Source organism: Dendrobates tinctorius, unplaced genomic scaffold (assembly GCF_039654945.1).
Source record: "Dendrobates tinctorius isolate UK_male_01 unplaced genomic scaffold, ASM3965494v1 ptg000138l, whole genome shotgun sequence".
In the NCBI taxonomy this organism is placed as follows: Eukaryota; Metazoa; Chordata; class Amphibia; order Anura; family Dendrobatidae; genus Dendrobates; species Dendrobates tinctorius.
In genome coordinates, this window is record NW_027361806.1 from 25,129,102 (window position 1) to 25,144,603 (window position 15,502).

General features: G+C 39.8%; 1 long non-coding RNA gene across 1 annotated transcript in view; it reads left to right on the forward strand.

The window, feature by feature from the left end:
* Positions 1-842: 842 nt before the first annotated feature.
* The window catches only part of LOC141048897 (uncharacterized), a 129,573-nt gene continuing 114,913 nt past the window's right edge, over positions 843-15,502 (forward strand). Inside the window, exon 1 of the long non-coding RNA XR_012220181.1 lies at positions 843-962. This is a non-coding gene — a long non-coding RNA (uncharacterized lncRNA). The remainder of the gene's footprint in view (positions 963-15,502) is intronic.

Below are 15,502 nucleotides of genomic sequence, written 5' to 3' on the forward strand. Positions count from 1 at the left end.
ATAAGACTTCAAAAATGCATTGAAAATTTTTTCTGTATTAAATTAGTCATACATAGAGTATTATGTAGGTGAAGCAGAAGCCCAGCGTGGGCGATATCCATAAAAAATAACTTTTTTCCATTTTCATTAAAGGCACATAAGTCCAAAATCCATCTTTATATCCAGAAACACAAAAACGGGTAATTCTTTACCAGTGGCAGTCACAGGCTTAAATTTAATTTAAAATCATACGCGTTTCAGCGATCGTGCCACCTCAATCATTGTGATAAAGATAAAATGGAAGAGGGCTGCTATAAAAGACTAAGCCCATTAGGTTCCAGCCTCTGATCCTGACCCCTAGTCCTCCTTGTAGGATCTGCCAGAAAAAAGCGCAGCTTTCCCATTGACTCTCATTATACTCGTTACTCAAAACGAGCATCTGAGTATTAGAAAGAGGCGGATTCAAGTAACGAGCCCCCGAGTATTTTAGTGCTTGCTCTTCTCTAGTTGTAATTCTTTTCTTTTTCTGAGCTCCTCTCAGCTGATTATTGACCACAGACCACATCAAAGTTTAATGTGCAGCAAAACAAAGAGCCTGAAAAGCCAAAGGGTACAATATGTATAATGGGACACAATTGTCAAACGATTTTTAGCCACAAATACATTAATTTAAAAGGGGTTTTCAGGACCTTTAGAACCCCTTATTTTAAAAAGTAGTCCCCCATATAAAGTAAAATAACAAACACTCACTTCCAACACTGGTACCATTAGAGCGATGATGGGTCTCCCAGGGCTTGCATGACATTGTTATGCTATGGGAAACCAGCAGCCAATCAGCATCCACCACTTCACTCTGTCAAATGTTGGACAAGCAACAGAAATGAGAGCGAGGCAGTCCAACTGATTGACTGCAGGGGTCACGTGGCATAACAACATCATGCAAGACTCGGCACCAACATTGCTGGAGTGGTGCAGATGGGGACGTGAGTATTTGTTATTTTAGATTACATATGGGGCTACATTATTTGTAAAGTCGATAACCCCTTTAAAAAATGTCTCCAAAAGGTGGACAACCTTTTTAACCACTTCAGTATTCTATAATGTATCTTTGCATTTCAGTTCTGAAGCATTTTCTGCTTTGAAAGCAGTGACCTTTGTCAACAGCTTTGGTTAAACAATTGCTACATGTATGGAAGCGGTTGGAGCTGCTCTGTACACATTTATACACATCTTTTGCTACAGTATTTAAAGCCCTCCTTTGCTTTTGCGCAATATATTTTACCCTCAACGTAAAGCTGCTTTTGGTTCACAAACTGTACCAGTCTAACATTTCTACAAGCTGACAATTCTCACACTAAACAATTTGACATTTATCTTTTTTCTGCATCCTGCCAGCACTAAATGTGCTGGACCTTCCTTTTCCTCAATCCCCTCCCCATGCATTGCTCCTGTCATTGTCCAATGACTTGCCTGTTCTTAGCTGAATGTCATCCTCTCTGATCTGCCTGTAGCTTGGCAGACAGGAGAGCAGGCAGGCAAAGGTCTGTGCCCACTTTGTGAAGAGAGATAAAAACCCAACCGCACTTCCCTTAGGGGGAAAGAAACATTTCAGAATGTTCAACACGGAAAGTCAATAAAAGGTAAATGCAGCTCGCTCCACCTTCTGACAGTCACGAGTGGGATAAAACAAACCAAAGTCACTCTCTGCAGTGAAAAGAGACATTGTATCTTCTGATATCTTGTGACATAGTACAATGTTTCGACCCCACATGGGGGTCCATTAGGGAATCGTTAGGTGCCAGAAATGTTATGGTAATCAGTGACATCACTTCTTCAGTTCATTTAAACTTTTTTTTTTCAAATTGGTAAAATATAATTGCCAAGTGCTGGTAAAAACACACAACTTTACAAAGTACCTCATATTAAAAATCCTCCTGTCCACTCCATTCATTGTCTATGGGACTAATGGAAAATTATATTCCATATCCTTATAACAGAGGATAACTTAACTTGGGGGGCATGAACCCTTATTTTTGCTGGAATGAACTCACACTTTAGCTTATCATTTCATTCCCTTCTCCAGGTCAAGATCAGTAAGTAACTTGGCCAGAATAAAGAGAGAAACAGCTCAGCTGAGAACTCCGCACTAATCCTGAGAGAACAGTCCATTTGTTTTGTGACCTTGTTAATTAATGACTTGGTAAATGTTGTTTCATACAGAACCTTCTCTGGAGTAATCAAGTGTTTCTTTCAGTATCTGTTTCTTTAACAAATTAGTGTAAAAAGTTGTTTATAAAATGCTTCGTTACATTGTTTGCTAATCACCTTTCCCACACCCTCATATGCTAATGACCATCTGATTTGCATTTGCTAATTATTTACTGTGGATATGTTTTACTATACTAAATAACAACACTGAGAACTGCTGGTATAGGGGGCTGCAGACTGCTGGTATAGGGGGCTCTAGAGAATGCTGTTATAGGGGTGATACAAACTGCTGTTATAGGAAGTGCTCCAGACTACTCTTATAGGGGCACTCCACACTGCTGTTATAGGGGGCGCTCCTGACCGCTGTTATAGGGGGCGCTCCAGACTGCTGTTATAGGGGGCGCTCCTGACCGCTGTTATAGGGGGCGCTCCAGACTGCTGTTATAGGGGGCGCTCCACACTGCTGTTATAGGGGGCGCTCCACACTGCTGTTATAGTGGGCGCTCCAGCCTGCTGTTATAGGGGGCGCTCCACACTGCTGTTATAGGGGGCGCTCCTGACCGCTGTTATAGGGGGCGCTCCAGACTGCTGTTATAGGGGGCGCTCCTGACCGCTGTTATAGGGGGCGCTCCAGACTGCTGTTATAGGGGGAGCTCCACACTGCTGTTATAGGGGGCGCTCCACACTGCTGTTATAGTGGGCGCTCCAGCCTGCTGTTATAGGGGGCGCTCCACACTGCTGTTATAGGGGGCGCTCCAGACTAGTGTTATAGGGGGTGCTCTATTCTACTGGTATAGGGGGCGCTCCAGACTGATGTTATAGGGGGCGCTCCAGACTGCTGTTATAGGGGGCGCTCCAGACTGCTGGTATAGGGGGTGCTCTATTCTACTGGTATAGGGGGCGCTTCAGACTGATGTCATAGGGGACACTCAAGACTACACATTCATATTTACTAAGTTATATAGGTAGAAATGGGACTCCAGTCCATCAAGTTCACCATTTCTCCATTTTCTTCTGCTGAATGATTTATAACACACAATTGCATTGGTACCCCTGTTGAGAAAGCATCTAACGCGAAACACGCGTCAGGGGGTCACAGGGAGGCACATTGGCGTACTGGTGATCATGGGTAAGTGATATTACTTAGATGTTGATGGGCAAACTGATTGGTTAAATGCTTCAGATAATGTTTATTATATTTGCTCATGCTTCTATATGGATATTTTACCTGGGATTTATCATGTTGTATTATACTACCGTTTTGTATATTATATAGTCCTTGGTCGCAGTATCACCACGTGTACCTCTGTTTTGGCCTTAGTATTCCTCCTTTTCCTTTTTACTATATGAGCCTTAATATTGGTATTTACATTTCTTGTATTTTCAAAATTGTTTGAATTAATAAACTAATGATTTTTTTATTGGATGGTGTTCTCTGCTCCGTTCTTTCTGTGTATATCATTCTAATGGGAGCATTTCCATTTTATATTTGTCGTTAGGCCTTGTGCCTTTTTCTTTGGAGTGAAGTTATTTCTTCAGCATTTATTATAGTTAATTTATGCTTATTTTGACTATTTTTTGTTTTCACAATTGCATTAGTTGTGGGAAAAACCTCCAGCCCTCCTATAAATGCTGTTGTAGTGTCGGCCATTAATACATCTTGTTGTCGGCAGTCCACAGTTTGACTGCTCTAACTGTAAAGAACCCTTCCCTCTTTAGCTGCCAGAATTGGTTCTCCTCCACACACAATGAATGTCCCCCCTGGTTCTTTGTAAGGAATAAATCATATGCTCATCCTGACCACACATCCAGACTGCTGATATAAGGTGTGTCAAAATTACAGCCTGGAGGGGGTCACACTGAACCCACCATGCTGTTATTTTTTTGTCATGAACAGCACTCTGCTGCCACCTATCATTCGGACAATTTGACATTGACAAACGATTAACGGAGGAGGACTTAGGCTGTTTCCTCTAATAGGCCAGTTATTGAAGAACTAACATTGAGCGCATGGTATCTACAACTCCTATTGAAATCCATGAAATATATGTATATAACCCTGTACGGTCACTGCCAGCTCTGCAATAACAAAATTAACTCTTTATTTCCACCACCAATCGTTTACAGGCCGATTGGACACCTGACAAGTAGTATTTGGCTTTCAGGAGTGTGGTTTACAGAACAAAAGGAACAGAACTATTAAATTTTATACTTAATACAAAAAGATAAGCGATGTTGATGAAAATATATACAAAAGATTTTACAAAGAGGACAAAACAATTCAGCATATACAATTACATAAAATAAAAGAATTAACAAAAGAAAATAACTAAACCAGACGTCACTGTAATGACTCCAGAGCTCAGGTGGAAGCAATCCAAATGAAAACGTTCATAAACTTGGAGCAAGCCTACACGGCGATGTATCTTCTGGTATCGCACACAAATCATAATTTGCCTTGTCTTTTTATCAGCCCATAAGTTGCACCCACACACCTCCCCTTCATGACTCATAACAGGGCTTAAGTTTCTGAAAATTATGAGATTCCCAACATTCGCGATATCTTCACTTCAGACTTTCACAGAGATTTGATCTCACCTCATATTTTTTATTATGATTTTACCTTTTCATAGATAGCTCACAACAGCCATTCCATGCTTCCTATGTGGCCGCTATTGATTTGGAGCTGATTGGCATAGGAAACCCACAGAAAGAAGAGGAAACATATAGTCTCCTGGCAGAGGTTGTCCTTGATGGGATTACAGCCCAGGACCCAAGCACTGCAAAGCAACAGTGCTAATCACTGAGCCACTGTGTACTAACCACTAAGCCACATGAGACACTGAGGGAGACACTAAAACATATTTTTTATTATATTTACTCATTTTCATATATGTAATAAAATTGTCATACGCTTGTCAGTGAAATAAAATGTTATGCTCAGCTGCATGAGATGCATATTCAGTGTGGTGTAGTTGCACATTCTGGCCTGTAGATGTCTCTTTTGCTGTGTTTGTTTGTTGTTAAAAGGGCAAAATTTACATAAATATAGGTAACAGAAGGGTCGTCACCCTCAGCAGGATTTACATGCTGCACTGAAGATGCATTTGAGCACTACAATTGCTAAAGGGGTTTATATATCATCAAAGGGAACCTCTAACTACCAATATTTTCCCAGAACAAAAAAAATGTTCACTAGCCACTGGGACTTAATTACACTTATGCTACGTGTCCTAACAGGGAGAGTTTTCAGCAGCCTCACTATCATCAGAGGCAAAATTATGATGACAGATATCAGCTCTATATACAGCTGATAACACAGGATCCACTATTGACAGTAAGTGATATCACAGCTCACCTCCTCCTCCTGTACAACAACTAACACCTCTATATACAGCTGATAACATGGGATCCACCATTCACAGTAAGTGATGTCACAGCTCACCTCCTCTTCCTGTACAGTATGGTATACGGTAGATAACACAGGATCCACCATTCACAATAGGTGAGGTCACAGCTCACCTCCTCCTCCTGTATAAATGACTGATAACACCTCTATATACAATACATAACACAGGATCCACCATTTACAATAGGTGATGTCACAGCTCACCTCCTCTTCCTCCTGTACAATAACTGATAACATCTCTGTATACAATACATAACACAGGATACACCATTCACAATATGTGATGTCACAGCTCACGTCCTCCTCCTATACAATGACTGATAACACCTCTATATACAGCTGATAACACAGAATCCACCATTCACAATAGGTGATATCACAGCTCACCTCCTCTTCCTGTACAGTGACTGATAACACCACTATATACAGCTGATAACACCGGATCCACCATTCACAATGGGTGATGTCACAGCTCACCTCCTTCTCCTGTACAATGACTGATAACACCTCTATATACAACAGATAACACAGGATCCACCATTCACAATAGGTGATATCACAGCTCACCTCCTCCCCCTTCCTTCACAATGACCTTTGCACACGCCCATTAGATGCTTTAAGACAAAAGATCAGGTCAGAGTCTCTTCCTTGCTGCTAATGTCCATGTGCTTTTTCTTTTTCTGAAACTACAGGAACTTATGGTCCACAATAGTCCCAGTGGCCGATGTGAAAACTGCAAGATTTCTCATGTCTATTTGCAATAAAGCTTATGATATTGGAAAAAAAAACATTGCCACAATTTAAAAAAATATATATTTAACAAAAAACTGATTTAATAGATAGATTATTATCCGATGATACATTCCCTTTAATCTTTTATTGTGAACTATTCATCTGCTCTACAAGTTCTGCATCCTTTTCAACCCTCGTGCACATGGTAAAGTCACGTAGATGGACCATGTAGAAGTACACGGAGGACACGGCTCTTCAGTATGGGGAGATTTCCGTAGACCTTTGACAGTCCTCTTTTTCTGGCATCTGATGGAGGGTGTCATCATTTTTCTGGCCCCTGTATGGTAATGCAGACCTGCACTAAATGTCCCATGTAAGTCCATGGGTGTGTGATATATTTAGTGCGGTGTCACATGCTCGGTTCCATGGTTGGACTGGCCCACCAGAGAACCGGTCAATACTCCGGTGGGCCCTACCTTCTCCTTCACGAGAGTTTATAGTGCAAATTTTGCAGCTGGTATGGGGCTCTTGAGTGGGGGAGAAAAGCGGGCCCCCAGAATCATATGCTCTGGTGGGCCCAATATTCTTCAGTCTGACACTGCTCGGTTCCCGTGTAATTGACTTTTTTTCACAAGGCTTGGCCATTTAAATGTGTATAGAATTTTAGTAAATCCCCAATTAAAGCTTGAAGAATTGCTTCTGACACCTTACATTTTTCTTTTCTGAATGGGCGTATAATTTGTAAACCCCCCTTGACCTACTTTTTCCCGCATTTCTCTTTAAAACACAGGGTTAATACATCAAAAATTACATTCTGGGTAAATAAACAGCTCACGTATCAGGTTCATACTGTGAATCGCTTCATAAGAGCCACATCTGGTGAAGAATGGTTCACGCTTTCCATAGTGTATCGAGTGCTCGGAGTAACGCAACCTCTGAACTTGGGCGACCTTGACTCTCACCTCTCATAGTTGTCACATTAAGCTTCTGCTTGTTACTGTGACGTTAGATGACTGTGGAAATTACAGCCGATCCTGTCCAGGATGGATATAGTTACTGCGGAGAGTGAGAGCTATGGCACAGGCCAAGCGATGTAGCAGATACGGAGACGTAGTCGGCAAAACTTTGACCATTTTCTTCACATCCCGATTCAAAACATTTGCATATCGTAATTTTTTTTACTTAATTGCATATATTTTTGGATAAAATTGGTTTTCATTAAACATTTTGCACCGCTTGCTTTCTTTAATCTCTTTGTTGCACAGTCTCTTGCTGGCTGCAGAATGAGTTAACAGATAATCAGTGAGTGAGCTCATTCTGCAGGGAGAGTTTAGAAATCATTTATGAATTAATTCAGTACAAATTGAAGGGGATAAAAAATAAAGGTTAAAATTCACATCCCCTCAGCCCCGTGCATTACTGAAGACACAACTACTCTACCTTCTTCTGATCGGCTCCTCTTCCTTCTTCGTCTCCCTCCAATCTTCTGACGGCCTGCTAAGACCCCATGTGGTCACGAGCAGCGCCGCTCATGTTACTGGCGTTAATACCAAGTTGTGCACCCAATGTGATCGCGGCGAGGGCATCACGTGCCATTGATCGTTACTGTCCGGACAGTGGCGGCACAAGTCTGAAGATCAGAGGAACAAGAGTGAAGAGGAGACAATCAGGGGGACAGGGGAAGAGAAGGAAGATGATTATGTGCAATCATTGTTTTGTTTTTTTAACCCCTTACTGGCACAACGATTCCGACCCCGGACTAATAGGAAATCTTGTTGTTACTCCATCAATGCCATGCTAAGAGTTATCATGGTGGAGCCTTGTGTCAACCATAGCAGCCGCTGTGCTGTCATTGCTGCTGACTGACAGCACAATGGACTCCTCACGTCATCAGTCAGTGATTTTTCTTTCATGATATCACAAGAATTACTGTACGGATCTTGATTTTTCCAGATATCTCTTAAACTGTTTACTCCTAAGATCTGTTTTCATAACTAATTATAAAGAAGCAGGAAAGTGAGCGCAGGCCTTGTAACGTTTTTCTGGCTCAAAAAACATAATAAATAGGGTCTCCCATCAATACTCTTCATTAAGTATAGTTATGTGAAAAAGTGTTTGCCCCCTTCCTGATTTCCTATTCTTGTGCATATTTGTCACATGTAAATGTTTCAGATCACCAAACAAATGTAAATATTAGATAAAGATAACACAAGTAATCACAAAATACAGTTTATAAAAGAAGGTCTTCATTATTAAGGGAAAAAGAAATCCAAACCTACAGGGTCCTGTGTGAAAAAGTGATTGCCCCCCCTTCCACCTTAAAATATAAATTATCTGTGGTTTATCAAATCTTTGGAAAGCTGAATTCAAATTCCCTAGCCACACCTAGCCTGATTACTACCACACCTGTTTTCAATCAAGAAATCACTTAAATAAGACCTGCCTGACAAATTAAAGCAGACCAAAATATCCTCAAAAGCTAGACATCATGCCACAATCCAAAGAAATTCTGGAACAAATGAGAAGCAAAGCTTTGAGACTTCAGCGAACCCCAGTGAGAGCCATTATCCACAAATGGCGAAACATGGAACGGTGGTGAATGTTCCCAGGATTGGGCTGCCAACCAAAATTACCCCAAGAATGCAGTGATAACTCATCCAAGAGGTCACAAAAGACCCCACGACAACATCCAAAGAACTGCAGGCCTCACTTGCATCGGTTGAGGTCAGTGTTCATGACTCCACTATAAGAAAGAGACTGCAAAAATGGCCTCCATGGCAGAGTTTCAAGACAAAAACCACTGCTGAGCAATAAGAACATAAAGGCTCATCTCAGTAAAGGCTCGTTTCAGTTTTGCCAGAAAACATCTTTATGATCCCCAAGACTTTTGGAAGAATATTCTATGGACTGATGAGACAAAAGTTGAAATTTTTTGAAGATGTATGTCCTATTATATCTGGCGTAGAAATGACACAGCATTTCAGAAAAGGAACATCATACCCACAGTAAAATATGATGGTGATAATGTGATCGTCTGGGGCTGGTTTGCTGTTGGAACCATGAATTCTGCTGTCCACTTAAAAATCCTGAAGGAGAATGTCCAGCCATCTGTTCGTGATTTCAAGCAGAAGCACATTTGGGTTATGCAGCCAGATGATGATCTAAAAGATTCCAGCAAGTCCACCTCTGAATGGCTTGAGAAAAGCAAAATTAAGACTTTGGAGTGGTCTAGTCAAAGTCCTGTCTTTAATACGATTGAGATGCTGTGGCATGACCTTAAAAAGGCTGTTCATGCTCGGAATCCTCCAATGTAGCTGAATTGCAACAATTCTGCACAGATGATAGGCCAAAATTCCTCCAGAGCGTTGAAAGAGACTCATTGCCAGTTACCGCAAACGATTGATTGCAGTTGTTGCTACTAAGGGTGGCCTAACCAGTTAATAAGCTTAGGATGCAATCACTTTTTCACACAGCACCTTGGAGGTTTGGATTTCTTTTCCCTTAATAATGAAGACCTTTATTTATAAACTGCATTTTGTGATTACTTGTGTTATCTTTGTCTAATATTTACATTTGTTTGGTGATCTGAAACATTTACTTGAGAAAAACATGCAAAAGAACAGGAAATCAGGAAGGGAGCAAATACTTTTTCACACAACTATAGGTAAATGGATCTCAGACTGTCCTCCTGTTACATCTACACAGTGCTGATTTTAAAAGGCATAGTGTAATGCTTCATTTCTCCAGTGGTGGTGCTGCAGGACAAATAAACTCGTGCAGATTACTGCTGATTGCTCGTGTTCAAGGAGGCGGATTCCCACTGATTGAACTAGAACACTTTCAGCAACAAAGTGAACAATCCCTTTAATTCTTTCTATACTATGTTGCTAAGATGATTGCCTTTAAATCTAAGCCAGGCAGTCACTTCCCCGTACAGATCATCTGCGGTTCTGATATTACAGACAGAGGGTAATGAGACTCAACACAACTGATGCCGATCTGCAGACGACTCCTCCCGGAGGAGCATTTGGGGAATAATGTAATTAACAGATCGTTAACTCTGCTCCATGATCAATACGAGAAATTCTGTATTTAGATTCATTGTACTTTGAAAATTTGATCTGACCAACGAGGTCGTGATCCCGAACATTCCAGAATCAGTCCTCCATATGTGGTGCGACATTCCGCCTAATTATCTACTCGGGAAATAATTGTATGCAATAATGAAACACCACACTGGTACAATGGGAGGATGAGCAAGATAGATAATAGAAAGATAGATTAATAGATAATAGTTAATAGACAATAGATAGATAGATAGTTAGATAATAAATAGATACTGTAATAGATATATATATATATAGATAATAGATAATAGAAGATAGATTAATAGATAATAGAAAGATAGATGATAGATAATAAATAGATACTGTAATATATATATAGATAGATAGATAGATAATAGAAGATAGATAATAGATTAATAGATAATACACTATGTATAGTCTATGTTCCTGCATTACAGTCCAGGACAAATCTTACTGGCAAGAATATTTTTGTGAACTGTCTGCAACTATGAGATCAAAAGAAAAAGAAACCATCCAGTTGCAGTCCAAAATATCGTCCTGGTAAGGTTGTGACCGTTGATCAAAGATACAAGAATTTTGGACTTTTTGCAACTATCACTTTGTATCTCAAGTCAACACAACCCCATTGACAATCACTAGATTTGAAGCCTCAGTCTAATAAATGCACAGAAACAAAGATAAACAGGAAAGATTCAGTTTCTATAAATACATTTCTTACTTTTTTACATTCTACTTAGATTATTCATAAAGAAATGAGTACAGGGTTCACTTTGTGCTGAAGAACACGTCCCATAAATATCCGTTATGTAGCAAAAAAATAAAAATAAAAATGTGATTTGTAAAAGATAAATGCAAAACAGTTACAAAACTATCCATATGTGGACGTTCAGAAAGAACCTAATCACTGCATGATTACTAGCTGCCTTCTGTGTCGACTCCTCCACTAATGAGTATGTTGTTTGCTGGATGTTCATGGACTTTGCATTTAAAGTCTTCAACCTTTTGCATGTGAAGTGCACAGGTCTGAAGCAAAGCCAGGCTTATTAAAGACTATTGTGCAGCCAAATCCTTGGCAAGCTTTCCTTCTCACCCATGACCAATGGGTATTTTTCTTATGACTGCTACTTTTGTGCAGAAAAGTAGGTCTTTTTCTAACTGATTAGTACTTTTCATCGGTGATTGCCAGGTTCCCATAACAAAGGAGTCTGTAAGGAAGAAAGATTTGGCATTGTAATGGGAATTAGAAAGAGAGTCCCCTTTAGAGTTTTTCAGGGGAACATAAAGGGACAATGTACGATAATAAAGAAAAGAAAAAGCCTCTCGGAGGCTCTAAATTCGGTTATATTTTTAAATTCGCATCAATGAAACATTGTAACTTAAAAACATTTCAAAAACTAATTTTTCTTGTTGCAATGTTTGTCAATAACTCTAAACAGGAGCAGGACTAAAACAATTACTGATGTAAAGGAAGCATTGGTTCAAAAAGCTGGTGTCAACTCATCATTGCTCCTTTCTTAACTCTCCATTCGGGGGTTTGAGAAGTGTCATTGTAAAGGGGAGAGGAGGAGATGGGCTTTGTCTGAGGTAGAAAGAACAAGCCTCAAAGCTGTCATGTCCATGATGAAACTCTCCATTACAACAACTCAACAGACAGCGGACACACAATTATCCTCAAGTATAGGAAGGGTGACTGGCAACTGATAATTGACCATAAATAATTAGTGGGGGGGCTGCCTTTCTTAGTAGTGTTTGTCACATGTATTTACTTCATTTTTGCTTATTTTTATATATTTGTCTTATAATTTTTAGGGTTTTTTAATGTATTTTTATTTCATTTTTGCTTATTTACACCGTTTCATATTTTTTATATCTTTTTTACATTTTAATTTCATGTCTACATTTATATTTTTTCGTATTAATTATTATACTTTTTTTTCTAACCAGTTTCACATATTTATTTAGTCACTGGTTTATTTTTATGGATACATTTACTTTGTTCTCTCATGGTAACCCTATAATTACTTCATTTTCCTTATTTACCTTTTTATTTTTTTATTTTTAGTCTTTTAACTTTTATCATATTTCTCTAGTTTCTAATTTATTTTTAAGGCGTCAAAGGACCCAACGTCATTTTGAATGTTTAAGCTAGAGTGACTTCAGTTTATTTTTTTTTTATTATTATATAATATTATTATCTTTATTGTTTGCTATTTTATGGACACATTTATGATTCTGCTCCTTTTTATGTTGAGCCCACATACTTACGCTTCATGGCACAACACTTTATGGGAACACAAAGCTTATGTTGACAGTTTAATCATATTTGCAGTCATAGTTACAGAGATAACACAGATTGTACAAGAGGACTGAGCTAATCAACGTCAGGAACACGAGATGAATAGAATTGCAATATAGGCCGTAATTGCTTTGTCTTTTAACCCAGCATAGATTTCTCACAGAAACCATTAATAGGAACATGTCGTCAAACTGGTATTAAAAAAATAAAAAATATTCTGAATCAAATTACCTATGTGTAAATATGCAGATTTCACATTTCATATGCAGTTAATATTTAAAATATGAAGTCATGCATAAATGCAGCGCTCTGCGACCAGTCCGTCAAATATTTTATGCATATGTTTTGGATTGTTTGTGACTCAGGATTGTTCTGGGATATGATCCGGTTGAATTTATAATGAATTTTTTAGAAATCTAATATTTCCATTATCAGGTGTGCGAAGTGTGTGTACTGCAAGCCGGGGTGTGCGCTCTAATAATGCATTCAATCCATTACATCTGGGCTTATGGCAATGAAGATATTGTGTTACAGGAAGAGAATAGTTAATTTTATACAATGAGAATAAGTTAATAAAATATGGATACAGTACAGATAGAAATAAGAGTAGATAAATAGTTTGATGGATGGATAGATAGATAGATAGATAATAGATAGATTGATAATAGATAGATAGGCACCCCTGGTCAAAATTACTGTTATTGTGAACAGTTAAGCAAGTTGAAGAAGACATGATCACTAAACAGCCTAAAGTTACAGATGACACATGTTGTTTGCGTTATAGCCCCCCCACAAAAAAATACTGTATATATACAGTATATATATATATACACACATCTTTTTACATTTTAAAAATTACAAAAATGAAAATGGGCCGTTGCAAATGTTTGGGCACCCTGCATGGTTAGTACCTAGTATCACCTCCTTTTGCAAGTATCCCAGCTTGTAAATGCTTTTTGTAGCCAGTAAAGAGTCTTTTAGTTCTTCTTTTTCATTTCCTTCCTCTTTTCCTCTGTTCTTCCTTGGAGAATTCCTCCCGTTCTGTGAGATTCCTGGGCCGTCTTGCTCTCTCTGCTATTTTGAGGGCTCGCCACAGATTTTCAATAATGTTCAGAACTTTTATTGAAATTTTGCTTGGTCTTACAGACATTATCTTGACTTCCAGTGTTCCAGTTAACTACCATTTCTTAATTACATTTCAAACTGAGGAAAGGGTAACTTGAAATCTCTTTGCTATTTACTTACATCTTTTTCCTGCTTTATGGGCCTCTACCATATTTCATTTTCAGAGCGTTAAACAGCTGCTTAGAAGAAACCATCTGGAGCCGGCATTAGGGGCAAACAGACCAGGCAACTGCCTAGGGCCCCTGCTCCTCCAGTGGCCCCCAGTCAGTGGCACGCTGCTAATAGTGGCACACCACGCAGCCACTATGGGGCTCGTGAGTAAGAGGAGCCCGGCACCCCCCCAATCATGCATTCAATTTATTGGCATCAGCAGAGCCTGGAGCAATGCAGGGAAGGAGGAAGAGAGGTGAGTATAGTATTTGTTTATATACATGTATGCATTATACTGTGTGTGAGGGGGCTGCATTATGTTGTGTGTGAGGGGGCTGCATTATACTCTAATGGGGCTGCATTATACTCTGAGGGGGCTGAATTATACTCTATGAGGGGACTACATTATACTGTGTGTGGGGGCTCTAGTATACTGTGTGTGGGGGCTGCATTATACTCCATGAGGAGGCTACATTATAATGTGTGTGTGGGGCTGCATTATACTGTATGAGGGGACTACATTATACTCTGAGGGGACTACATTATACTGTGAGGGGGCTGCGTTATACTCTATGAGGAGACTATAAAATACTGTGTGTAGGGTGCTGCATTATACTCTATGACGGGGGTAGCATTATACTCTGAAGGGACTCCATTCTACTATGAGAGGGCTGAATTATACACTATGAGGGACTACATTATACTGTGTGTGGGGGCTCTAGTATACTGTGTGTGGGGGCTGCATTATACTCCATGAGGAGGCTACATTATAATGTGTGTGTGGGGCTGCATTATACTGTATGAGGGGACTACATTATACTCTGAGGGGACTACATTATACTGTGAGGGGGCTGCGTTATACTCTATGAGGAGACTATAAAATACTGTGTGTAGGGTTCTGCATTATACTCTATGACGGGGGTAGCATTATACTCTGAAGGGACTCCATTCTACTATGAGAGGGCTGAATTATACACTATGAGGGACTACATTATACTGTGTGGGGGGCTGCATTTTACTCTAGGAGGGGGGCTGCATTATACTGTGTGTGGAGCTGCATTATACTGTGTGTGGGGCTGCATTATACTGTGTGTTTGTGGGGGGGCTACATTACACTGTGTGTGTGGGGCAGCTGCATTATACTCTATGAGGGGGCTGCATTATACTCTGCGGGGGCTGCATTATACTTTATGAGGGGACTACATTATACTGTGTGTGTGGGGGCTGCATTATACTCTATGAAGGGGCTCCATTATACTCTAAGGGGGCTGCATTATAATTTGAGGGGCGCTGCAGTATACTCTATGAGGGGGGTTCAATAGACAAAAGTGTTTCAGCTCACCACTTCCATGGAAAAAGCCTTTGATTCCATGGACCCCGAGCAGGGATTCGTGTCTCCGCCAGACACCAGGAAATGTACTTGAGGAATAAAGGGGAATCCAGCTCCAAGGATTAAAATCAATTTCTTTTATTTACCGTATATACTCGTGTCTAAGCTAAGATTTTCAGCCCCTT